Source organism: Typopeltis vanoorti, chromosome 8 (assembly GCF_054136105.1).
Source record: "Typopeltis vanoorti isolate ZY-2024b chromosome 8, IOZ_Tvanoo_1.0, whole genome shotgun sequence".
Taxonomy (NCBI): domain Eukaryota; kingdom Metazoa; phylum Arthropoda; class Arachnida; order Uropygi; family Thelyphonidae; genus Typopeltis; species Typopeltis vanoorti.
Window position 1 is genome coordinate 73,932,214 of NC_143556.1, and position 26,302 is coordinate 73,958,515.

Here is a 26,302-nt window from a genome sequence, read left to right on the forward strand (position 1 = left end):
ATGATGCTGAAGAACACCTTACAAATAGTAAACCTTCTAACCAAGACGGCAAGGATAAAGCGGGGGATTAAGTCAACGAGTGCTGAAAACAATATATACCGGAGCTATGTATATATATAGAAATATGCACCAAAATCGAAGAAAAACTAACAAAAATTAAACAGCATTCAATGCCATATAGTCATATGAATAATTAAAGAATGCAGTGCAATATCTTTTGAGGCAGCTTGTGTTATTGTTGGTCTAACACTGATCTGTTTGAAAATGCAAAAATTCTTTTATATATGAAGTCACTTCCGGAAAACAACAGAAATTCCAACATTATCCAAATTGCAACAAATGTGTGCTTCACTAGAATAGGTGGCCTCACCAAACAGAGAGAATATATATTAAGGAGAAGGAAAGCTCTGAAAGTGACAATTCCTATATATATATATATATATATATATATATATATATATCTGTGTGTGTGTGTGTGTGTGTGTGTGTGTGTGTGTGTGTGTGTGTGTGTGTGTGTGTGTATTCCAATGGATTTTCTTCATCATCTTAACAACCAGCATTCTAATATAAAATTCGCTGCTGAACTAGAACAAAATAACTGCCTTCCATTCCTGGTTGTATTTCTTACATGGTGCTCTGATAGATTTGAAATCTCTATATACAGAAAACCCAATCACATCAATCTCATCGCTTTCCACCACAAAAGCTCGGAACTATTTCTACCATAGGACACAGAGCACGCTCTCTTTTAAATGAGCCAGATGAGCTCAAAAAAGAAATTAATCACCTTTCTCTTATCTTTAAACAAAATGGATATTCTGAAAAAATGATTAAGACATTTCTTCTGGATCCTCCTAGGCAGCTAGGAGGTTCCTCCTAGTACTACTGATTTTAAAGGTAGCATCTCAATATCTTACATTAGTTCAGTCTCCAATAAATTGGCTAAAGTCCTTAAAAAATACAACATCAGGATGTTTTTCACTACACTCACTAAAGTCTGTTCTCTTATAAGCCATCCGAGGCTTATTCATCACAACCTGAAATATCCAGGTGTTTATGGTGCGATTGTAATATTCCTTATTTTGGACAGACTAACAAATCTGTTGAACTTTGTATAGAGGAGCATAAGAGAGACATCTCCTATAAAAGATCACATGCATCTGCCCTATCCAGTCATGTTCTTTTCTCAAACAATCCTCATGATGATCTACCGAGTCACTCAGTTTGCTGGGATAAATCCGAAAACATTTTTCGCTGCAGTGATGAGTTTGAAAGGAAAATTGTGGAGTCCAGGGAAATCCTCCTTAATCCTGAACATTTGAACAACAATTTGAGTTACAACAACGTCCCTGATAGCCATGCTGCAGTTGTTCAATACTGGCGTTCACGAGAACTTGCAAGCTCGCATGCAACAAACAATAACGCATTAGATAGAACAACTTGAAAATACAACGTTTTTGTGTCAATTATGTATTGCATTGTTTGCCTGTAATTCTCAGTTTTTTGTAACTTAAATTTTTATTACTGTGTTCTACCTTTAGTGGATACCTGAAGAAGGCTGAAACTAGTTGTATCATTTTCATTAAAATGTCATATTTTATCTCGGTTTAAGTCATTAAATATTTATTCTTTAAAAAAAAAAAAATATATATATATATATTACAGTAAAGAATATATGAGGGACATTACTTACAAGAGACAGCGAGTCAGTGCATTATCAAGTCATATCCTAATGATGAAAGCCAAAGTCACAAAGTCTGCTGGGAAAAATCTACTAACATCTTCCATTGCAATGATGAACTAGAGAGAAAAATCGTAGAATCTAGGGAAATCATTTTCAATCCTGTTCATCTAAATAACTTGAGCTACAACCTCCCAGATAGTCATTCGGCTTTAATCATGTACTGGCATTCATGAGATGCTACTAGCACGTACTTTCCCAACGATACAATAAACGAAAGAACAGCTTTAAATACAACCACAACGATTTAATGTCAATTACGTATAGAGACTCTCTATGATGTTCATAGTTTATTTAAGCTTCAGTGTTTTTTCTTTCTTTTATAATGTCACCTGATGAAGGCTGTTACAAGCCGAAACTAGTCTTGTTTTTATATTAAAACCTTTTTACTTAAATCTCTGTTCTAGTCATTCAATTCTTTAAAAAAAAAAAAATATATATATATATATATATATAAATACACACACACACACACACACACACACACACACACACACACACACACACACACACACACACACACACACACACAGAGCTGGCGCCTAGTATTTTTCTTGTGTGTGCGATTAATGTTTGGCGCCTTCCCAAAAAAGTTTATTTTTAATAAAGTCTGAATAAAACGAACAGGAAATGGAAAAACAAATGAAAACTGCTTTACAGTATAATGTTACCTACGAATTAGTCCTGCTTATACAAATTTTTTTTTTACACGGAACTCAACAATTAATCATAAGTTGATTTATGATACATCAAAAAATAAAGATGAACTATTTTAGGTATATTTTCTTAAATTTTAATCAAAAATTACAGTGATAGAATCTGGTGATAGTGATAGAATCCAGGATACAATTTCAGAATTCATTTGTTCATTTCTGGGAAGATCTGAAAGGGCCTGAACGGAAGACGACGTACATTCGTAATTATATCTACCATTCTTACCATTCATTGTTCATTTAAACTCTTATCTCATATTTTTTTCATATTTTTTGAGATCTTTTAGGTGTCTTTTCTTCTGCGGCACCCATGTATATTGCACACACCACCAACCTGGTCTGAAGGAAGTAAAACTGAAGAAAACATTGATTGTGCTTTCATTGCATATTATAGACAAGAATGCTGCTCTAGACTACATCCTCCTCTGTTTCAACAACCAAGCAGAACAACTTGCTATAGTTCATTCACTTGCATATCTCTGATTATTAGAACTCAATCATCATCACAAACCATGGGCTCAATGCCCGTTGGTGTCTGATGCCTCCTTCACTATCTTCTTCCACCTTTCTTTGTCCAGTGCACAGTGTCACAGTTTCTGTACACCCATTCCACACCAGTTCTTTATGTCATCTAACAATTCTCCGTATATGGTCTACCTCTTCTGTTTACACATCCATAATACCAAAACATAAATGTCTTTACCTTACGGTCCTCACTCTTTCTACAGATGTGTCCAAATAATTGCAGCTTCGTTTTATAATCTTCTGCATTAGATTCTCTTTTGGTTGTATCTTCCAATAGAGCTTTTCATTTGTGATTTTCTATACCCAACCTACTCTTAGAATCTTCCTGTAACAAGTTCTTTCAAATGCCAAAATTCTTTTTTCTTGATTCCTTAATTATTACCCATGTTTTAGATCCATTCAGTACACTGCTAAAGATTCATGTTTCCAGTACTCTTAGTTTTGTTTGCAGGCTGATCACTTTACTTTTCTAGATGTTATATATGGCCTTCAGATTTGTTCTTCCCTTTGCAATCCTGATCTTAATTTCTTTTTTAGTCCAAATCATATGTCATTTTACTTCCCAAATATGTGAATTGTTCTACATTTTCTATATCAATTCAATCCACTTGTATCTTTTGTTTCATGTTCTTCTCACCAAATACCATTGTCTTTGTTTTTTCCAAGTTCATAAGTCCAAATCGCTTCCCTTTTCCATTTAACAGTTTCAATGTTTTTTTTTTAGCTCTCTTTCATCTTTTTCAATAATAACAATGTCATCTGCAAATCTCAGATTTGCAATTCTCATCCAATGCACTGACATGCCTTTTACATCTTCCTTCATTTTGTCCATTACACTTTCTAAATGTGCGATGAAAATGCTTGGTGATATTGGGTCTCCCTATCTACTATGTCTGCTTGTTCTAAAGGGGTTGGTCTTTACTGGAGAGGAAAAGGGATGCCAATTTTCTGTATGGTCTGTAACAGGAGGTCAAGTCATGTATTTTTAAGATTTTGGTAATTTTTTCCGAGGTGCCTCAGATGTAAGGAATGGTGATGGATTTAGACCAACAAACCACAACACCCCCTCCCCCACTTTCACAACAAGGATTACTCTAAATCCATCACTATTCCCTACATCCGAGGCACCTTGGAAAAAATTACCAAAATCTTAAAAAAAAACATGACGACCTCCTGTTACAGACCATACAGAAAATTGGCATCCCTCATCCACTCCACTAAAGACCAACCACTTTCCCTAGACCTACCTGGTGTATACCAGGTCCCTTGCAGCTATAAACTGTCTTACTTTGGCCAAACAGACAGGACAGTGAATATCAGAATTTCTGAACACAAGGACTACATCCGGTTTCACAAGTACAGCCACTCTGGTCTTGCAGACCATGCTCTGGATACATGCCACAGAACACGGTGGAAGAGCACTACAGTTATACACCGTAGCAAGTTCAAATTCGAAAGACTTCATGGAATCAGCCTCAGCCCTAAGAAACTCTCCAAACCTCAACAAATTTGGTTGCATGAGACTGCCCCAAATTTGGGAGGCTTACATCAGCACACCTTCGGCCCAACGGCCAAGAACACCTACATAGCCTGCTAGGGGACACCATTAGGACTTTTAGGAGAACAATAGCTTCATCACTTCATTCTCAGTTACTGTGTTGTAGTGCCTATGTGCACATGCCTTTTTTGTAAGTTCCTTTTTTGAAGATGGTAATGTGACGTTGCTGAAACATCGGAAATATTTATTAAAGTGTAATTTAATTTATATTCTTATCTACGTTGTCAATTCCTTAAGTGATTTAGTAATGCATAACCAACGTATAAGCTTGTCTACGAGAATTATCAATTCAATTCCATAGGATTCTAGCACTGCTAATGTCACTTTCTGTTCAATATTGTCAAATGCTTTCTGAAAAATCCGAATTTATATATATATTTAGATAAACATATGCAAGTATATATGGTTTTTTTTAGCTTTCTTTGCTATTACCTGCATTGTCAAAATCTGTTGAATTGTAGTTCTATCTTTCCTAAATCCTGCTTGTTCATCTGCAAAGTATGCTTCCAATTGTGTTCTCACTCTTTCTGTCAATATCATCATCACTTTACCAAGGTGACTTGTCAAGGCAATTGTTAATGTAAAAAATTTTAGCTTATTTCCTTTCTTGTATAATGTCACTAATATCGATTTCACTCACTCCTCTGGAATTTTCCCTTCTTTCCATACGATATTACATAGTCTATGCATTTCTGTAACCATACTTAATGTCCATCTCATACTCATTACCTGGTGGTGATATCTGCTTCAATTCTTCGGTCAGTTTCCCAACGCTGCTATCTAGTTTTTTTTTCCATATAACTCACTACAGTATCTTGTCCACAGCTGTACAATTTTATCTTTATTCATCAATACTTTGCCTTTTTCATCTTTAATTGTGGTATGCTTTGGTTGCCACTTTCTATTAATGGTTCTAATCATTTTGTATACCTCCCTTGTTTTATGCTCTCCATAGTACTATTCTATATTATTGCATTGGGCTTCTAACCATTTCATCTTATCCATTCTGACTGCTTTTTTCACCTCATTACACTTTTTTCCATATTGCTCCTCTATTTGTTCTGATGTATCCCTTCTTATCTTCAACATTCTTTTCTCCTGTACTAACTTCAGTGTTTCTTCAACTGCACCTTCTATCACCTTCATTGCTCTTTTCACTCTTAGATTCGAATTTTTTTCTTTGTCCACACTTTTAAGTTTCTCTTCTAAACACTTATGTACCTTCTTCCTATTTCTGCTTCACTTATTCTTGCTGTATCTCTTCATTTCTGATGATGGGGTTTATATTTTTTTTAATTTCAACTTGATATTTGTGATCACTAAACTATGGTCCGAGTCTATATCTGCTCCTTCAAAAGCTCGACACTGCTGTACTGATGTTATCCATTTTCTTTCAATCGTGATCATATCAATCATGTTCTTGATTTTCCCATCACCATGTCCATTTTCTACACTCCTTTTGCTGGAATCTTGTGTTACAGATCATCATCTCGTGATCCACAGCAAATTCTAACATTTTTTCACTTCGTTCATTTCTTTCTCTGAAACCATATTTTCCCATGACTCTTTCCCAACCATCATTATCTATTCCAATCTCCTTCAATAATTAGTACATCTTGCTTTGGTATTGTTTCTATTGTCTCTATCAGATCTTTGTAAAATAAATCAATGTCCTCATCTGTGCTGTCATATGTGGCTGCATATATCTGGACTATTGATATGTTAAATGGTTTTGCTTGAAATCTTGTTATGATTCGTTCATTGGACTGGTTTGTAGCCTAACAATGCCTCTCTAGCTCTTTTGTTAAGAAGGAAGTCAACTCCTGCTTCATGTCATGTCCTGACCATATGACTTTGTATCCATTTCTCTCTCTCCTGATAATGTCCATCACATCTCTGCCAGTCCTAGTATATCACACCGTATATTAGTCCTAATATATTAGAACGCAATGCCTTTCATCAAAAGACGGCAACAATTTACAGTGACAGTAAAAGCACTATAGATGGCATAAAAAACCCAGAACAACCATATAGCATTAATAGAACAGACAAAAAATCTAGTCTGGAATCTCATTCCATAGGAATAGGAAATCCAGCTTTGCTGAGTGAAGGCACATACTGGGGGTGACAGGAAACGAGAGAGAGAGTGGATCAACTGGCTAAAGAAGCAGCCATAAATGAATGGTTAGAAATAAGTTACCAAAAGTACTCAAAATCTGCTATAAAAACATGCCATCTCTCCAGTTTTAAACATGATATTAACAGGACATGGAAAATTAAGACACTGCCTACACAGATTCCATATCCTGGAATTGCCATCATGCATTATCATGCATTTGTTGTCTGGACCTTTAACAGACTGTTGATCACTTACTTTATGACTGTCAGCAACTGGATTCCACCCAGATATCCCTAACACAACATGTCATCATTTCTGGAGACGAGTGGCCAGTGTCAAAACAGAGATTTATCCAAAAGTATTACTCATAATTATTTAATTTTGCTAATAAAATCAACTTCCAATCATTGTAATGTAACATTAATTGATGACACTGTGAGAATTGTATAGTGTAAATATATGTATATATAAAAATATAAATATGGATGTAAATTTCGGAATATGTACATATAGATTTTATTTTTATTTGTATGGAGTTTCCTCCCTTTTTCTCCCCTGTCCCTATTGGGGCAAGTTGAGCCCCCTCATGAGGGGTTAAGTATTTATGGTTGTAGATCCGTGTGTTCACGGGGCCAGTTTTCCTGCTTGCAGGATGAAAAATCCCAGATAAACTGGGGGAAAAAACCCTGCTGTCCATGCCCAAGACCAGCTAACTTGGCTATGGCTGAAGAAGATTCTTAAGTTCCTCACGTCGGTGACGGGAATCAAACCTAGGACACTCCTTCCCCAGGCATATGGTTGTAAAGCGCACAGCCACTAGGCTAACCGCATGGACGTACACATAGATGTGAAAATATAAATGTAAAAATGAATATTGATACAAAAAATATATATAAATGTTAATCAGTACCGGGAAGCTATATGTAATATATACATTGTATTCAATGAAGCATGTAGGAAATAAATTACCACCTAGTAGGGTTACTATTAAAAGGAACAAACACACACACACACACACACACACACACACACACACACACACACACACACACACACACACACACACACACACGTATCTTCTACTTAGAATACAATTTTTTGTATGTGAATTTGCATATAAAAAAAAGTTACAAACCTATCATATTTAAATAGTGAGCAGACTAAGGCTAGATCGTCTAAAACCTGGCTTTTTTTTTTTCCCAGGCCTCCAATAAAACAACAGTACTGGTCTCATACCAGAAAAAGAAAACTGTATCACCTAAAAGTCATTCAAAAACATCCATCCCAACAGTGGGATTTGAACCCACAATATGTTTGCAGAAAGTGAAGCGAGTATGGCATTCACTTTGCCAACAGTTATATGTCTAATCAAAACATTTGCTAACTTGATTCTCACTAGTAGAGAGAATTAGCAATCTCTCAGTTATCTTCAAATAGCAAAACCTACAATTAACCAATCTCTTTGAATGGTTGGCATGTTGAGTAACTCCTGGTACAATACTATGTAAATTGTACTTTCAGTTAACCAACCTTCAACTATCCAACTGACCTCGTTTGTTGGCTAGATAGCTGGACAAAAGCAAAACAAAAGTCATGGTAATGCAGATGTCTGGAGATAAGCAGTGACAAAAAATATTCAAGAGGAATGCAATCAAGAGATTTATTTGGTACATTTCAACATTTAGAAAAGAAAAAGCCATCAAAGGAAAGGAAAACGAATCTCTTGCTTAGTAAGATTACACATCCATTTGATTCCTACTCTATTTATTCTTTAAACTCTCGGGACACATTCCGATATTACATCATTTAAGTATTGTTTAAATGCTTCCCATGCACTGGTGATATTCTGTCCATCCAGCAACTTATCCCATTCCACTGAACTCAGTATACTCCTCAGATGGTCATAATTTCCTGCTTTGCAGTTTAGCATGTAACCTTTTCTGAATAAAACATTCATAAACTTAGTCACTTTCCATATATAAACAATTAATTCTCCTCCTCTCCCATGTTAGATAAATTCATCATCATTTTACAACTAAACAGACTAATCCTCATAACTATTATGATACAATACAATCCCTCTCTACAAACACTCAGTCAATCTTCTCTGAATTTCCTTCATTTTCTTGACATCCATTAGAAATTATAAAAGCAATAATATATCTGCCTGATTAGATACATAATGTTATTATTTCCTTTCTACAAGGGGAAGCTGTTTTTATTAAACTTACAATCTCCTCAGCTTTAATAGTTGTCTTACAATGATTTCTGAACTTAAATTTCCTATCAACCAAAATACCAAATTCTTCTATTCATTAATTTTTTGTATAGCCTGTCTAATTTAGATCTGCTTAATATCTTTTTCCTCCTTATTCACTCTTACAATCTTTTAAGACTACCCTGTAAAAAACTTAGATCTAAACAATGGACTACTATATCCATCTTTACATCAAAAGCAAAAAGAAAAATTCAACCGAAAATGCTCAAAATACAGAGAGAAAAAGTTTTGCAATGACTATATCACATAATCATGACGCCTTCTGAGTAAGATGAATTCCAGATGACCAGAATAGAGCTCTTATCATATTCATCTGTAAAAGCAGAAATAAACATGAAAATGAGAATTACAGAGGAATTTCACTATTGAGTGCTCCAGGTAAGCATATCTAAGAGAAGACTTAAGAAAAACTGAAAAGAAACCTAGGTAAGAACAAGTTAGGTTCATGCCAAATTTCAGTTATTAAGACCAGATTTTTACTTGAAGTCAAACAGTCAGTATGTTTCCAATTGGTAAAGAGAGAGAGAGAGTAAGCAAGCAGCTTTGACTTGGTAGATGATAATATATGCAACTGTTTGATGTGGTATTATAAGACAGACAATTATAATAAACTGAGAAAGCTGCTTGCAGCTGTATCTCAACATGAGAAACTGCAAGGCAGAGGAAACAACAGTGCATGGAAATTAGTCAAAGGATGACTAAAGGAAGGTATATCTGACTGCACCTTTAGAGTTAGGAGAATTAATTGCATGAGAAATAAAATGATGAATAACACTTTAAAGCAACAGCTGCTGTGGATCCAATATTATAAAAAAGTAATGACTCAGGAGGGCTATGAAAAACAGGCTAGGAGATTGATGCTATGGTGAGGAAGGCAAAATCAGATTATGATAAGAAATTCACCAAAGAAAATCCAAAAGAATTTTATGCTATGTAGCAAGTAAAAGAAGAATAACCTTAGTGAATGTAAATGGGAGAAAAGTCAAATACACAAGCAGTAACAAGTTATTAAATGATCACTTTAGTAGAGTGTATATATTCTAGAAGATCCATTAGTTCTCTGGATGCCAAGGGGAAAAACCAGAAGAAAGAATAGAGGCAGACATGTTAGAAGTATTCAAGCTGTTACAAGAGCTTGAGTCAAATACAGCAGTTGGACTGGATAGGATATTGGGCATAGGTGCTGAAGGAATGTGCAAAACAGCTAGCAATGCTCATGATCTGGTTGTTCACTTTGAGTCTCAGCATATGCATGATTCCTAATGAGTGGAAGAAGATAATTCCATTATACATGGTGGAGTTAAGACTGATGCAGAGAATTAGACAGTAATTAGTGTCTCTGGTGTGGTCATCAATATGACCATACCACAAATACTAATTAGGAATCATATCCAAAAGGTTGTTAGATAACAGCAGGATCCTCCATAGAAAATAGCATAGTTTTGTTAAAGGAAGGTCTTGCTTTAGCAATCTGCTAAAGAAGAAAAAAGTAAAGCAGAGAGACAGTAGAGTTGGATAAGGGAAATAGATATATAACAATATTTCTGGATTTTGTTAAGGCATTTAACTGGATTCCACATTGGTGGTCATACAAATTCAAAAGGAATGGGTTTGCAAAAATGAACCTGTAGCATGGATTAGAGAGCAGTTAACCAGTATTAGAAAGTGATGTATGGTGGTGCTGAGCTTATGAGGAGGACTAGTGGTGTGTCACCCAGTTTTGTACATTGGCCATTGTTGTTTAGCATATATATTAATGATATTAGGGAGGGTCTTGATTGTGATATTCATTTATTTGCTAATGATGCTAAGTCAAGGAGAATTATAACAACTGTAGCTGATACATAATTCTTGCAGCCTGATTTCAACAGGCTGTTTACACAGGCAAATGACAATGAATATCAGTTCAATGTTGCCAAATGTAAAGTTAGGCATTTTGGATGGAGGACATTACTTTGCCTGTAAAGATAATATTATATAAATGGGAATTTGGTGGAAGTAATCAATAAAACTAGAGTATTGGGGAGTTACTGTGAACAGTGAATTAAAGTTTAGGAGTCACACTGCTAACATGGTTAAATTAATGCACTGGATAACAGCACTGTTAAAGAGAACACTAACTTATAAGAAGAATAAGTAAGTTTTTCTCTCACTTGAAAAAGCTATAAATCAGAATCTGAATTACAATGCATAGATATAATAATCTAAGTTGCAAGGCAATAATACAGGCAGCTGAAAAGATTCAGCAGTGAATAACAAAGATAACTGGCTTATGGCACTGTACATAAAAGAGAACAGAGTAAGGAAATGTGGTCAGCAAAATTTGAGAAATAGATGGAAGAGAGCAGATATGATATAAACATACAAATTAGTAATGGAAAAGTATAGATACAAAACAATATTTTGCAGCTTATGATGATAGACCTCAGGATCATCCATGGATTTTACAAAGGAAATTATGTAAGTTGGAGCAAATGAGAATGGATATAAAGCTAATGGCATGGACAGGGTAGTGGCTGACCAAAGAGTAGTCTATGATAAACCAAAATCCATGGAACCTAGATAAATGTGTTAGGAAGCATGCGAAGTTCTTCTCAAGATGTGTGGAATGGGCTACCATTAGATATGAATGCAACTTCAGTAAATGTATTCAAGAAGAGATGATGATGATGATGATGATGATAGGTGTTTGAATGTCTAAAATATGACTTCTCTCAAATATTACTTGAGCTCTCTGGAGGTGTATTCATAATGACAGTTAAGAAATCATGGAAAGAAGAATATGTATTTACATTTTGAAGACATGGAAAAAGGACACATAAGATACCAAGAGAAAACCTGTTCAAAAATCATACAAATTTATTTCATTTATTTAATGTTTTTGTTTGATATGAACATTACACATGAGAAGTAAAGATCAATAGCACAATCTATAATGCTTGCTGGGCAAACAATTAAAGAGAAGAAAGGAATTTGTTAATGTATTTTTTGAAAAGTATCAAATGATATTCATTGGGGGATATGGAGAAGACTATTTCCAGGAGAGAGTTATATGGAATAAAGGAAAAGGATGTATGTTGGTGCAGTAAGCTTGGAGATGAACAGTATGAATCTTGATCAGCTGCTTGTGTTCATGGGTCTTTTGGATACAATCAGCATTCTGAAGTTTTTGGAGTTGAGGAGAGAATTAAAGTTAAGAACAAAAAAGAATATCATGCTTTTTTTGGAGGCTAAAGAAGCTACAGGTGTGATGTGCTTATTATTATTCAGGCCTCCATGGAGTCAAAAGACTCATCATGGGAGGTCCTTTCTAAGAAATATAAGTCTATCAAGACTCATCGAGGGAGATCCCTCCTAGGAAACACAAGGACTATCATACTACTCCTTAAACGTATTGACCGTTCTCGCTCTCGCCACTCTATCAGGCAATGCATTCCACGGTTCAACCACCCACCATGCAAAGAAACCACTCCTTACCCTCTTTCTCACAGTTTCCTTTCATAACTTTCGGGGAGGGCTCCTTGTCATAACTCCTTCCTGCTGTTCAACCAAGTGAAAGAACTCCCCAGTGTCAACCCTGTAACCACCTCTCAACAGTTTAAAAGTCTCAATCATATCACCTCTCCTATTCGCCAAACTCTGCAGTCCACACTCCCTCAGTTGATCCTCATAACTAACATTATCCAGTCCTGACACCACCTTTGTACCCTTTCCACAATTAATTTATATCCTTCAAATCCTAGAGATCAGATCTGAGAACAATAGTCTAAGTGTGGTCTGATCAGAGTCTTATACAATGGAATGATGACCATTTTATCTCTTCAGGTTAGTGTCCTTCTCATTACTGCAGCAATCCTCTGTGTTACCTTCACTACATTTGCAATATGTCCCCTAAATTTCAGGTTTCTATCAATCATCAACCGCAGATCTCTTGTCTCCCCTACTTCCTTCAGTTTAACTCCTCCCATAGAGTATGCAGCATCCCATCGATGTGTCCCAAACCTCAAGCCTTACATTTTGCTGCATTAAACTGACACCTCCATTCATTTGCCCATCTATCTAGCTTATTCAAATCCTCTTGCAGGGCTACCACATCTGCACTCTTACTAATAACCTTTCCCAGCTTCGCATCATCTGCAAACAACTGAATATCCCCTTGCAATCCATGGAAAATGTCATTGATATAAAGGTTAAACAATATAGGTCCCAGTACTGAGCCTTGTGGAACCCCACTTGTAACCTTCTGCCTCTTTGATATTGCTCCACCATACACAACTCTCTGATACTATCGGACAGTCAATTCTGAATCCAATTGACCAATCTGACATCCAGACCCATGTGTTGCAACTTGAATATCAGCTTATCATGTGGCACCCTGGCACATGCCTTTTCTAAGTCTAGGAAAATGGCAGTATATGCCTTTCCCTCATCTAATGCTCTTTTAACTTTATCATAAAAGGCTAGCATATTGCTAAAACAAGAGTGCCTTTTCACAAATCCATGTTGACTCTCACAGATAACATTACCCTCATCTGCCCAATGCTGTATACAGTCTCTCACTACTTTCTCCAAGATCTTACTAACTACTGATGACACACAAACTGGCCTATATGCCATGATAGGCTAGATGAGAGTCAGAAAAAAAAAAAAATCTGATCTTGATTGACAAGCAGAATATTATCAAAGTGAGGGAAAGGAGGCATGTTCTATCTTCCAGGAAATGCATTATTTCCTGAAAGAAGTAATTGTTTTGGTAACATTGGAATTTATTGGAACATGGAAAATGCTTTAAACTAGATTAGTGTTTAAAGGCATTGACCATAGAAGATCATATTGAAGCCTGAGTCATCTAAGTTTTTTATGGTTTGGTGAATGATGAAGAGGAATGAGTGTATTATCATCAACAAAGCTATGATATGAACTAGACATTATGAAAAAAAATCACTGATGTATGGAAAAAAAGAGTAGATCAAAAACACAAATCCTTAGGGTGACTCCCATCACTGATGGAAAAATCAGAAGATAGAGAACCCCCCCCCCATCTTGACACAAATGAATGACCCAAGGGGAGTTGATGATCCACTCATAAAGGAAAGGATAAGATGGAAGCTTGGAAAGAAGCTACAATGTCTTAGAAATATCAAGAGTGATCAAATGAGATTCTCCAAATCTTTCTGTGGTCTGTGTTCCTTTAAAAAGTGGGTAAGGACAGCAAGGGGATCCACTGCATAATGAGGACAGAATCCATGCTGCTAATCACTAATTAAACTGATGAGTCACCAGGTCATGAAAAAGTTTGTTGTTGACAACCTTCTCCATCATTTTGAGAGTACTGAGACACAGACAAGATCAAGGGGACAACAGTTTAATAGCTAATTTATCATCTTTTTTAGGAACAGGCTGGATAAAAGTTTGATTCCAAGCTTTTATCCAGCTTGGATTGATGCCAGATGAGTAGGAGAATGTAAAGTTGCAGTCCTGTGCATTTTATAGATGGATGTCCGAAGTGAATTTGATAGAGAAAGAAATGAATTGCACTTGAATAGTTTTGCAGTTAGATGTTTGGAGAAAATGTTGTAAAGTGAGAACTTAGACTTGCAAAATTACAGAAACTAAAAGTATTGGGGAGAGGGATGCAGTCAAGTGTGGGTCAGCCCACCTTGGGACAAATGAGTAAAGAAATGATCACGTAATATCAAATGCAGTTTCTCAGGTTTCAATCTGAATGGATTGGTAATTATATTATTACAATAATTAATGCATGCTCACCAATGCCAGAAGCATAAGAAATAAAGGGGGATGAGTATTTCAGCTATATCAGATGTATTTATAACCAAGACTGTCCCTCTACCTCCAATCAAGGGAGGTTGATAAACATATGAAATTTTTGGTTAAGATAGGACATGCGTGAAACAACAAAGCTAGCAATTATGACAATCTCAGGAGGAAGCTTCAAGTGCCATGGCATAAGATGCTACAAGGGAAGAACATCGATAGTGCATGGAAAACAGTCAGGAGTTGTTTGAGAGGAACAGCATCAGGCTGCACATTCTGAATCACAACAAGAGCTCTATAAACATTTTGGAGGAAATATAAAACAAAAAAGGAAATCAGTTTATCCATAATACAAAGTACAAGCAAAAAGGGTGGCCACAGCATGGTAAGGCAGGCTTATAAGCTTATGCAAGGAAATTAACTAAGCAGATCAAAAGAAACCCTGAAGAGTTTTTTGCTACTATGTAGTGATTAAGAGAAAGAATGATTATAGAAAAATAACTTAAATCAGTGCTGATGGCAGGAAAGTGACAGAATAAGAAATAGTTGAGTTACTAAGAGATCATTCTGCAAAAGTGTATCATCAAGGTGAAGACAGAGTTGCCAACATGACAGATCAATATGAACAAAGCAATGGGATTGCATGGGACATTGGCTCAACTGTTAAGAATATGCAAGAAAACTGGTAGTGCCTCTGACCAAGATGTTTAGTTTAAAATGGGTCTTAGATCTGGAAAGGTTTCAAGTATGTGAAAGAAGGGTAAGAGAGTTCATTACATCAAGGAGACATAAATAGAAGAAGCAAATTACAGATTAATTGGTATCTCAGGAGTGATGGTTAAAAGCAGAATTTAGTAATGGATGGATAGGAATGTGATAGAGTATCACATTCCTAGCTTTACGAAAGGTTAGGCCTGCTGTAGTATTTACTCACTTTTATGACAGAGTGACAATTTAGTTGGGAAAAGGAAATGGCTACATGATACAGTTGAATTTTACAAAGGCATTTGACAAACTCACATGAAAATTATGTAAGTTGGAGCAAATGAGAATGGATATAAAGCTAATGGCATGTACAGGATAGTGGCTGACCAGAGAGTAGTATATGGTAAAGCAAAATCCAGTAGTATGAGGATGACTAGTAGAGTGCCTCAGGGCTATATACTATTAAGTTGTGTATTAATGATTATAGAGAATGATTTAAGGGAGAGTATTCAATTGTTTGCTGATGATGATGTAAAATGGGAGGGCAATAGTTAATAAATGCAATGTGGAGATCCTGGAGGATAATTTAAAATGGCAGTTGTCAGTTTAATGTGGCAAAGTGTAAGGTTATGTACTTTGGGATAAAAATATTACACTGTGTATTCCACTGACTGTCACGATGATAGTTATTTGAGGAGGAAGTGGTGAGCAAGGAATTAAAGTTAAGAGGGAATACTGCATAAGTGGCCAAAATATAGCTTAATGGATTTGTTGGATTTTGAATTTGTTGTCTTCATGTTTCTTTACTTCTATCTTTATTTATAGTTTTATATCTTAAGATTACTTGCACCAGAAGTTAGCTTCCAACAAATTTATTTATTTTAGATCGACTGTGCCAGCTGGTAACTAGTTCCTGATACTTAAGCCCTCTACTAACTATCTCGACAATATCATTTAGCATTGGGAACATGTGGTGTGCAGTCGCAGCTCCTCTCTTTATCTTACATCAAATGTCCCCCCCCCCCCCACTTACACAGGTTCGAACTTTTATAAGTGGTAAGTCGGTCTCAAACAACAGAACATAAACTTTGATTTAAAATAATGCATTTTAATACAACTAAAAATCATATACAGGAAATCATGTAATAATAATATAAAAGAATAAGTTCATGCACAAATGCTCACGCAACTGCAATAAGCTCACTCAATCCCTCTCACATACTTCTTAAATTGCAGGCTCATACAATTATATTCCAGGAGCATCAGTTAATCAATCTTAATTCCATGGTTTGCGTTAAGATTAAATGATACTCCAGTGGTTATGCATGCTTAACCTTTGTCTTCTTAATCACTTGTCTTTGGATCTTAGCCACCTCCTAGGTGGCTAAGATCCAAAGACAAGTGATTAAGATTACGTCTGTGGAATGTTTCCTCTGAGGAGAGATTGAAGGTGTGCAAGTTGCAAAGTTTGATAGGTGAAACAGAGGAGATGAGTAGTATCTTATAAGTTCCTAAAGTTACTATAAGACTAATGTAAAATAAAGTTTTCAATACATGACAAGTAGGAAGTAAACTGAGTGACCTCTGGAAGTTGTGCAACAGTGTGGTAAGGATGAGGACTAGATTTTTTGCTGGAGGAATGGTGACTAACAAGAATAGATTGCCAGAAGTAGTCACGAGTGCTCTGATAGTGAATTAAATGAGGAATATGACATATGTAATAATTGTTGATGTGGGCTTCTGGCAACGAATCTTCAGATTCACTGGAGATAACCAACAATGAAAGACCAAAAATATTCTCTATTATATCATAAATGACATTACATTCAGTGAAACTACAAAACTAAACTAAAGCAAAACATTATGCATTTACTTTAATTAAGACTTCATATATGAAATAAGTGAGAGGAATATTCAAGCACATACCTCCACCATTTCTGTAACATAGATATGGAAATCTCCACACATTACCAAGTCCAACTGCGTAGCCAAGGCATGAAAGAAAAAATTCAAATGGGCTTGACCAATTACCACGTTCCTTGTGAGCAGCACTATCCTTTTTTTCATTGCTGACAATGAATTGCTCATCCACTAAAACTTGTCCATTATGCTGGTCTGCTACAGCTATTCCATTCTTTTCTGATTCAGATGATTCTGACTCCTGAAAGAGATAAAATTTTTAACTTTGACATTTCATATTGGATAAATATGATGAATCATTAACACTGGGCTGTGCATCATGCCTTATGTTGTTGTAGTAGTAGTATAGCATCACATCATGAGTTAAGATGCATTTTAATATATTATTGCTGTATACTGAAAACTTCCTAAAAAACAAGTACAGATCTTCTTTATGTAGTTAGTCAAGATTGATTATTTTAAGAATTATACATTTAGACTGTGGATAACTGGCCCATTCAAAAATGTTTACAATGAAAGATGAAGACAAACTGCATGCATTAGAATAAATAATATTTCTATCTGTATTCTTTGGACCAGCTGTCCAAAGAAACAGCTAAGATTCTTTCTTTTCTTATAACCTCTTGCCCAAGAACAGCAGTGACATACTATAGGTCATTTCACGTGCATGTATTAACAAGAGTGTTCATTCTACAAGCACATGGGGAGCAATATCTAAGAGACTTATGTAGGAGGTCTTTTTATCATACACAGCTCATCATACTGTGCCTTAAACACATTCAAATTCTCTGCAGACACCACACTCTCAGGCAAGGCATTCCAATCATTCACAACTCTGCATGCAAAAAACCTGCTTCTCACCCTCCTTATACAGCTTCCAGGGATGACCTCTTGTTCTCCCCTGATCTCCCACTGTTTTCTGTAAAATCTCTTCAACATTGATCCTATAACAACCCCCTTACTAACTTGTTGGTCTCTATCAATATCACCCCTCTTCCTTCTATCCACTATGAAAAACCCACAGAAATCAAATGACAAAGATTCACATGAGAAACTATCAGCCTCCTAAAAACTTTGTAGGATTTGTTACTTAATTATTCCATGTACTTATCAAACTAAAAATAAATTCCTTCCAGCATGTCGGTATACTCTCTGCAGGAAAGTCAAATATTTCAAAAAAAATTTTTTTAATGGAACAAGTACATATACAAGAAATCAGAAATTGAAAGCATCAGCAAAGAGACTGGTAAAATCAAGTCCAAGAGAGAGAGAGAGAGTTCAAAGCAGTGTTGGACAATGTTTAAAGTTTTTTTTTCGCTTGGTTATCCTATAAATTAAAGATGCCAAGAAATTATATTCTCCTTTCCTTTAGTGTTACATTGTGATCAGCATTCATTTTACACAAATTATGGACGCTACTCTGTGTTATAAATAATTATTTTAATTTCCTGACATTTCAGCTTTCATATTAAGGTCATTATCTGGAGTATGCGCACGCGCGCACACACACACACACACACACACACACACACACACACACACACAGACAAGCTAAATTACATTTCACATAGTATACTGAAGAGCCATTGATTTGATCAATGGTTATTCTACTGGCCTGATGCTGTCTTAAATAGAATATAGCTTTGATGTAGTTAATTTATTTTATTTTATTTATTGTAATTTTAATTTCACATTTAATTCTACAGACCAGTAGAATAACCGTTGATCAAATCATTGTCTCTTCAGCATACTATGTGAAATGTAATTTAGCTTGTCTATGCGTATACTCCAGATGATGACCTAATATGAAGATTGAAACGTGGGAAATTAAAATAATTATTTATAACACTGTTGTAAAGTCCATAATTTGCGTAAAATGAAATTATATTCTCAGTTTCACCCTTTATCCAAGTGTAAGCACACAAAGTTTGCACATGAAATCACTTCACAACTGGGTTACTCGTATATAGACGCTAATGAATTCACATCAATTGCCTTAGTATCCCACACTGAAATGCACATATCCTTACAGACATGTATAATGCCAAACATTATGAGAAGGGCCACTACCCAAAACAAGTTTAGACCTTTATAGAGGTATCATCAGCGAGAGCTACACCCAGAAGTGCAGTAGCGCACTCAGGATTTAATCTTGGAGGGGGTTAGCAGATGATTTGAGAATACACACTATGCATCGCATACGACCTATGACTGAGCATTTGCAATTATCGCTAATTCATAAGTAGTATAGAAATAGAAGGCACAACACGACATAAATAAAAAAATGAATTTTAATTAGGAAAAGATTTTTTGGAAATTTGTCTAGTGTTTTTTTTTCTTTTTCTTTGGAGGGGGGGACTCTTTGTATCGCATGCTTAATCTCTTCAGTCCTCCATTTCACACCTACCTTATTTAATGTTCGAGGAAAACCTCGAGAACTCATTTTCTTTATTTCCAGTTGCTATTTCATCATCCCAGTCTATACTGCCATAATTAAAAATCACCCATAATGATCACCCTTTTCTTATTTGCTTGGCTAATTTGATTAAACATTTTATATTCACTACCATCCACATTACCAGGTCTATAACAACATCCTACTAAGTATTTTATTCCATTCACCTCTATCCCACACCATACTGCCTCAAAACCACTGGCACTATTTTTCTCTTGCATCATACATGTTCATAAGAATATGTGCATTGCATTATGGAATACTAAAGAAATTGATGCAAATTCATTAGCCTCTATATACAAGTAACCCAGTTGTGAACTGATTTCACAGGTAAACTTTGCTTGCCTACACTCGGATAAAGGATTAAAGTGAGAATATAATTAATTGGCATCTTTAATTTATAGTGCTGGAAAATCTATTCCCCTCTATCAATCTTCTGGCTAAAAATACAGAGAAGACAGATGGAGGAATCTGAAACTAGTTATAAGCAGGATATTGGCTAATTCATAAAGTCAGGAAGCTACATGATGAATAACAAAATGGCTTTCCCTTCTATATATAGGAGCAAAGAAAAATAGATTTCCACTGAAATATCCCAATATGCAATTTTTTATGTAGTTCTACCATATTTGAATAAATTCTGAGTTAGAATGTACCTTTTTTTTTAATATAATAAAATAAAAACAATAAGTCCTATAAACTCAAAGAGCTATCGTGCTTCTCTGGCGCATGACTTTTACAAAGTTCCAATGCCCATTCAAACCCACAACCTGTTGAGCGGAAAGGGGGGGGGGTATGTTAACCGCTCGGCCAGTCAGGCCGACAAATATGAGTGAAATATATTACCATCTACTGAAAACAAATCAATATATTGTATATATTACAATATATTGTAATTGTAAATTGCACACAAAAGTAATTAATAAAAGCTAAACACTCAGGTAGCACATTAACCGAAGTGCGTTAGCTTCGTCACTGTGTTCGCTCTGACGATGCCCTTATTACGTCAGGGAAATATTCGCTGTTTAATAGGTTTCTTATGCACCTCAGAGATGCAATTATAAAAAAATTTAAAAAAAACTTTTTTTTTCTATTGTAGTTTTTTCTAATAATAACAGTTATCCATTTTATTTCATTAAAATAATACTGATGTGCGATATTGTTAAAAACATAAAAAAAAAAGGGAAAATATTTCAAGTGCATACCAATGCTATTCTGATTACAATATTTATATACACACTGTACTGAAATTGGCTTTATTCTTTTCCTTTTCAATGCGCTAGTCAAGTACTGAATTTTCTTCTTTTCTTGTAGTCCAGTATTGCGATAATTCGCTGTAAGTTCAAGCTAACTTCATTACAACCAGCTGTTGGTTGCACCTCTTCTTTCTAAATGTTTTTTTTTTTTTTAAATACGACTAAGAGGGAGTCATGTTTAATATAATTATAAATACGAGCAATTCAAAATAAACTACCACAACCTAAACAATTCATTCGTCCTTCTACGGCTATTTACAACAAATCAACATTCGAAATCTTTTCAAATAGCTCCAAATGTATTCTGGTAATGATTTTTGATTTTTTTTTTTTTAAATAGGTTTAATAATTGATATTTATTTATCTTTTGAAAGAAAATTATAAGTATTATATTATTACCAGAGACCTCAAGAGAGTAAGGTACTCATCGAGGGAGGCCAAATATCATCCAAACTAGCTGTCATCTCTTGAATTTATTCATATTACCGCCTCCAAAAACATTTCATTCTAATCATGCACGCTCTATGAGAGAAAACTTTTGCTCTCACCCGTTTCTTGACTGCATCCATTCTCAACTGCCATAGATGCCCGCTTGTTCTTCCTCCATAAAATGAAAAATTCTATATACTAGTATCCTATCTCTTTTAGAAATTTGTAGATCTCCATCATATCGCCCCTCTTCTGTTTGCTAGCATCTGCAGTTCACAAATTCTCAATCTGTTCCATAATCTATATTCCACAATCAGGATATCATCTTTAACACACTCTTCTACACCTCTGCATTATCTCAGAAACCAGAAGAGTAGATCTGTACACATTACTCTAGGAGAAGTACCAAGGCATTGTAACGAGGTATAATACTTCGTATTCCAATGCAAAGTGTTATGCCTTGGTACTTCTTCCTGTTCAAATCATTGTGCAAGTACTGCATGTCAGTCGGATTCCCGATTATCATGCTTAACTTTGCATCGCCATCAGAAAACAGTTTTGTCTCCTGTCAAATCAGTCCCAATCATTTAAGTAAATACTGAATAATAATGGATCATGGACTGATTCCCAGGTTACACTACTGATTACTTTAAATCTTGCAAACTCACCCTTATACGCCACTTTTTTTTTATTTGTCAGTCAGCCATCCTTCTATCCAAGGTAACAGTTTATAATCTAGTCCCATACCTCCAACTTGTGCAATAGTTTTCCATGACGTATTCTCTCAAAAGCTTTAGCAATGTCCAAAAGCATCGTGGGGTATTTATTCTCCTTGTCTAAGTCAACTTTACCATTATAAAATGTGAACAAGTTACTCAAACATCTTCCTTAACAAATCATGTTATTCATTGCAAAGCATGAATATTTTGTCAACTGATTTCTGTTTGCGAATTTTTACAATTTTTTTTCAAAATCTTCGCCACCACCACCACTCATCACTGATGGGTCAATAGTTAAATATCAATCTGCACTATCCTAATGCAAAGGAATTATCACACATTATTTCAATTCCTGTGAAATCACATCTCTGTTGAAACTCGGGTTATACAGCCAGTTATAGCTTTGGCACTGCTATCCCATCATCCCCTATTGCCAAATTCTAGTATTGCCAAGCTCTAGTATCCTCTCCTCATTCACTTGAGTTTCTTCATTCACTATAGACAGAAGTAGCAATAAGCTCCATGTTACATACACTAAGTTGATAGCTCTTAGCAAAATGGGAACAGAGTAGAAGACTCTTCTGCATACAGTACAGCCTTTCCATTCTTTCTTTCACTTACAGCACAAATAGAATTATTTTGAGTTGTCTTAGCTGCAGAGCAGTTTCTTTTCACACTCAAACATATTTCCATACAATAACAGAACTCTTCTATCCTGTACCTTAAAATATTCAGAACTAATGTGACCCTTATGCATACAGTATTCATTCCACATTGCCTTTTATTAAGCAAGAGATTCTTAAGGAAGATTGCACATCCATTTCATTCCTCCCTATTTATTCATTTTCTAAAAGAGACATTCTAATATTGCATTATTTATACTGTTTTAATAGTTCCCATGCACTGCCGATATTCTTCCCGTTCAACAACCAATATCATTGGACAGAACCTAGTATATTCCTCAGTTCGTCCTAATTTCCAGTTTTATAGTTCATTAAGTAGCCCCTTCGGAATTGAAAATCTCCATAGTTCATTACCTCCTAGGTCAGTTCAAGAGGATTACTGTCATCTTCAAATGACCCCCCCCCACACACACACACAAGAAAATCGAATCTAATATTAATATTCATTTTATTCTGTCACATGCTGCTTAAGGTAGTTGTCTGACAACAGTTTAATAAATTCGGCTTAATTTATCCCAAGAGATTTCACAGCTACCCAATGTAACGTGATTAAAGTCATCCATGATAATTTCTCTTTAATCATCCATCAAGTTGATTTGGCTATTCATTTCATAGTCACCAGCAAATGGTCCAAGGTCTGTAAAGATACCCCACCATGTATCTGATCTTGTTGTGAGGTGGAGTCAATATCATTAGCAGCCTAGATACCCAGTCCTCTGCTACCTTTTCTATTCCTTTCTGTGTAGCTCAGTAGAAGTGGCGTTTGCACTCTACAGCGCTTGGCCGCACGAAGAAAGGATTTGGTGGTTCAAATCTAGTCGACGACTAGAGGAAATTTTTTCGGCCGGTTCCCGAGTTAGTCGATCTCTGGCACGGGCTAGCGGGTTTTTTCGTCCCGGAAACTCAAGAAAATCGACCGTAGAACCCACTATTTTCAGACATTAAAAATATTGTGTTAGGGTTAGAGACCACGAGATGGCGGCACTAGCTTGCCACCTTCTTCACTGCGTAACGATGAATCAGTGATAGCCCTGAACTAGCTATCTCTCTGATTGGTTACCAGTGGAGATTGAACTGCCCACTCAGTCTCCAAAAGTTAGATAGGGTAAACGGCCCCGCCTACTCCCTATACGGGAACAACATAGGCGTTAGCTGATTTTTTTTTATTTCTAAACATAATAATACTAACTGGTATCTAGTATGTTTGTCTCTGAGAACCACAACTCTTTAATGCCTATAGTCTGAGACCATAACCTATTCACCAAAATAACAAACTATTCCTTTGTTCCTTCTACTCCTGGCATTGTGAACAAACAGTTACCGTCCAGATATTTTATATTTTTTATGCAACACCTACCCACGCACGAAAGGTTGTAAACCTATAGCACATTAGTATCATGGGTGGCTTTTTAAATAAATCAGCTAATGCCTTTTATTCCCTTATATGGAGTAGGCGCGGCCTTTATACCCTATCTAGCTTTCGGAGACTTAGTGGGCAGTTCAATCTCCACCAGTAGCCAATCAGATATAGCTGGCCTATGTCTATCACTAATTATAGCAGCCACCGATGAAGAGGCTGGAAAACAAGTGCTGCCATCTCTTGATACCTAACCCTAACAGGATATGTTACTGTCTGAAATAATGCGAGTACTACGGTCGATTTGCTTGAATTTACGGGATAAAAACCCGAGTTTCCTGGAGGAAAAACCTGCTTGCCCGAGCGAGAGATCGACTAACTCTGGAATGAGTTGAAGAAAGGCTTAGAAAAAGTTCCTCCAGTCGGCAACGAGACTTGAACTTAAGTCTGATTTCGAGCGACCAAGCACAGAGGACTCAAGCACCACTTCCACTGAGCTACACAGGCCTGACTCTATGATTTTTTTTATTTTATTAATTTTTTATTTGTTGTATTTTCATTATTATTGTTTTATTTATTTATTTTACATAATCCAAACCCTGTTTTAGAAAGGAAATATAGAACTTTTAAGCCACCACTAAGCAGGTCAATTGTCTCACAGCAGGTAATAAGTCATTTCGCATTCATCTTTGTAGTCCGAATGATCCCCAATGGGCAACAATCAGAATTGTATCTATGGTTATGCATTCATGACATTAAATACAGGTGAATAGCTCTTACGAATAGATTCTCACCTTCTCATCATGATAAGAAGATATAGGAGGTTGGTCTGAAAAGTTCTCGGCCTCGAGCATAGATGGCAACACCATCAGCAAGTTTTTTTCTAAGTTAGTACATCTGTCATAAGCATCCATGTGAAATTGCAAGTCATTCTATAAGTAGTTTGTTTATACAGCTGTCTGAAGCAAAAGTGTTGTCTGTATCCCTTGAAAAGGATAAAATTTGAGTATCATGTGGTTATAAAATTCTTTGTAAAAGAAGGTTTAACGCCAAAAGAAATTCATTAAAGTTTATGGTCATTCTTCTCCTTAGTTTTCGACGATTAAGAAATGGACTGCCGAGTTTAACCACCTCACCGGCCGTTATGGATCAAATACGCATCCTCATATGCTTTTTATTCATCATATATTTTAATGTAATATCAGTGATATTACAATTTTGACATGCACTTCGCATTCGTGATAAACTTGACGTAGACGTCATGGCCGGTAGCGTGGTACCAGCCTTAAAGATGATCCACGTTAAGGACATCCAAAAAATGTAACAACACTTTGTGGATGTCCACATTGCGCACTTGATCAATGATCAAGTGCGCAATATGGTATTGGATGACCGGCGAGTCAAAGTGCGTGAAATTCCTGAGATTATAGGCATTTCAAAAGAACGTGTAGGACATATTTTGCATGAAGAATTGCAAATGAAAAAGCTTCGCACAAGATGGGTGCCGCGCTTGCTCACAGCAGATTAAAACGCACTCACATGAAAATCTCTGAACAGTGCTTGGATCGTTTTAACAAGAATAAAACTGATTGTGCGTCGATTTATTACTATGGATGAGACTTGGATTCACTATTACACACCAGAATCCGAACAGCAGTCAAAACAGTTAACAGAAGCCGGTTGTTCAGTGCCAAAGAAGACATAGTCGGTTCCATCAGCAGGAAAGGTCATGACATCGGTGTTTTGGGATGATAAAGGCATTTTGTTTATTAATTATCTTGAAAAGGGTAAAATAATAACCAGGGAATATTATTCCGATATTTTAACCAGACTAGACGAAAACATTCGTGAGAAAAGACCCGGTTTGCAGAAGAAAAACATCATCTCTCATCAGGACAATGCATCTGCCCACAAAGGTGTTTTGGCAATGGGAAAATTAAGGGATCTGCACTATGAATTGTTCGAACATCCACCCAGATTTGTCTCCCTCTGACTTCTATCTCTTCCCAAATCTAAAAACTTTTCATCGCTGGTCAGCGTTTTTCTTCGAACCAAGAGGTGATTGCAGC

General features: G+C 35.9%; 1 protein-coding gene across 3 annotated transcripts in view; it reads right to left on the reverse strand.

The window, feature by feature from the left end:
- Positions 1-21,150, reverse strand: part of LOC150104102 (sodium- and chloride-dependent glycine transporter 1-like) — a 233,702-nt gene extending 212,552 nt beyond the window's left edge. For 2 of the 3 annotated variants that reach the window (XM_090396766.1, XM_090396764.1), the window contains exons 1-2: positions 20,995-21,150; positions 17,341-17,575 (exon numbers count right to left, since the gene is read on the reverse strand). The gene's annotated coding sequence lies outside the window, so the exon portion shown is untranslated. Of the gene's footprint in view, positions 1-17,340; positions 17,576-20,445; positions 20,572-20,994 lie in introns of those variants that run through there. The other variant, XM_090396765.1, reaches the window with a different exon arrangement.
- Between the last annotated feature and the right edge of the window lie 5,152 nt (positions 21,151-26,302).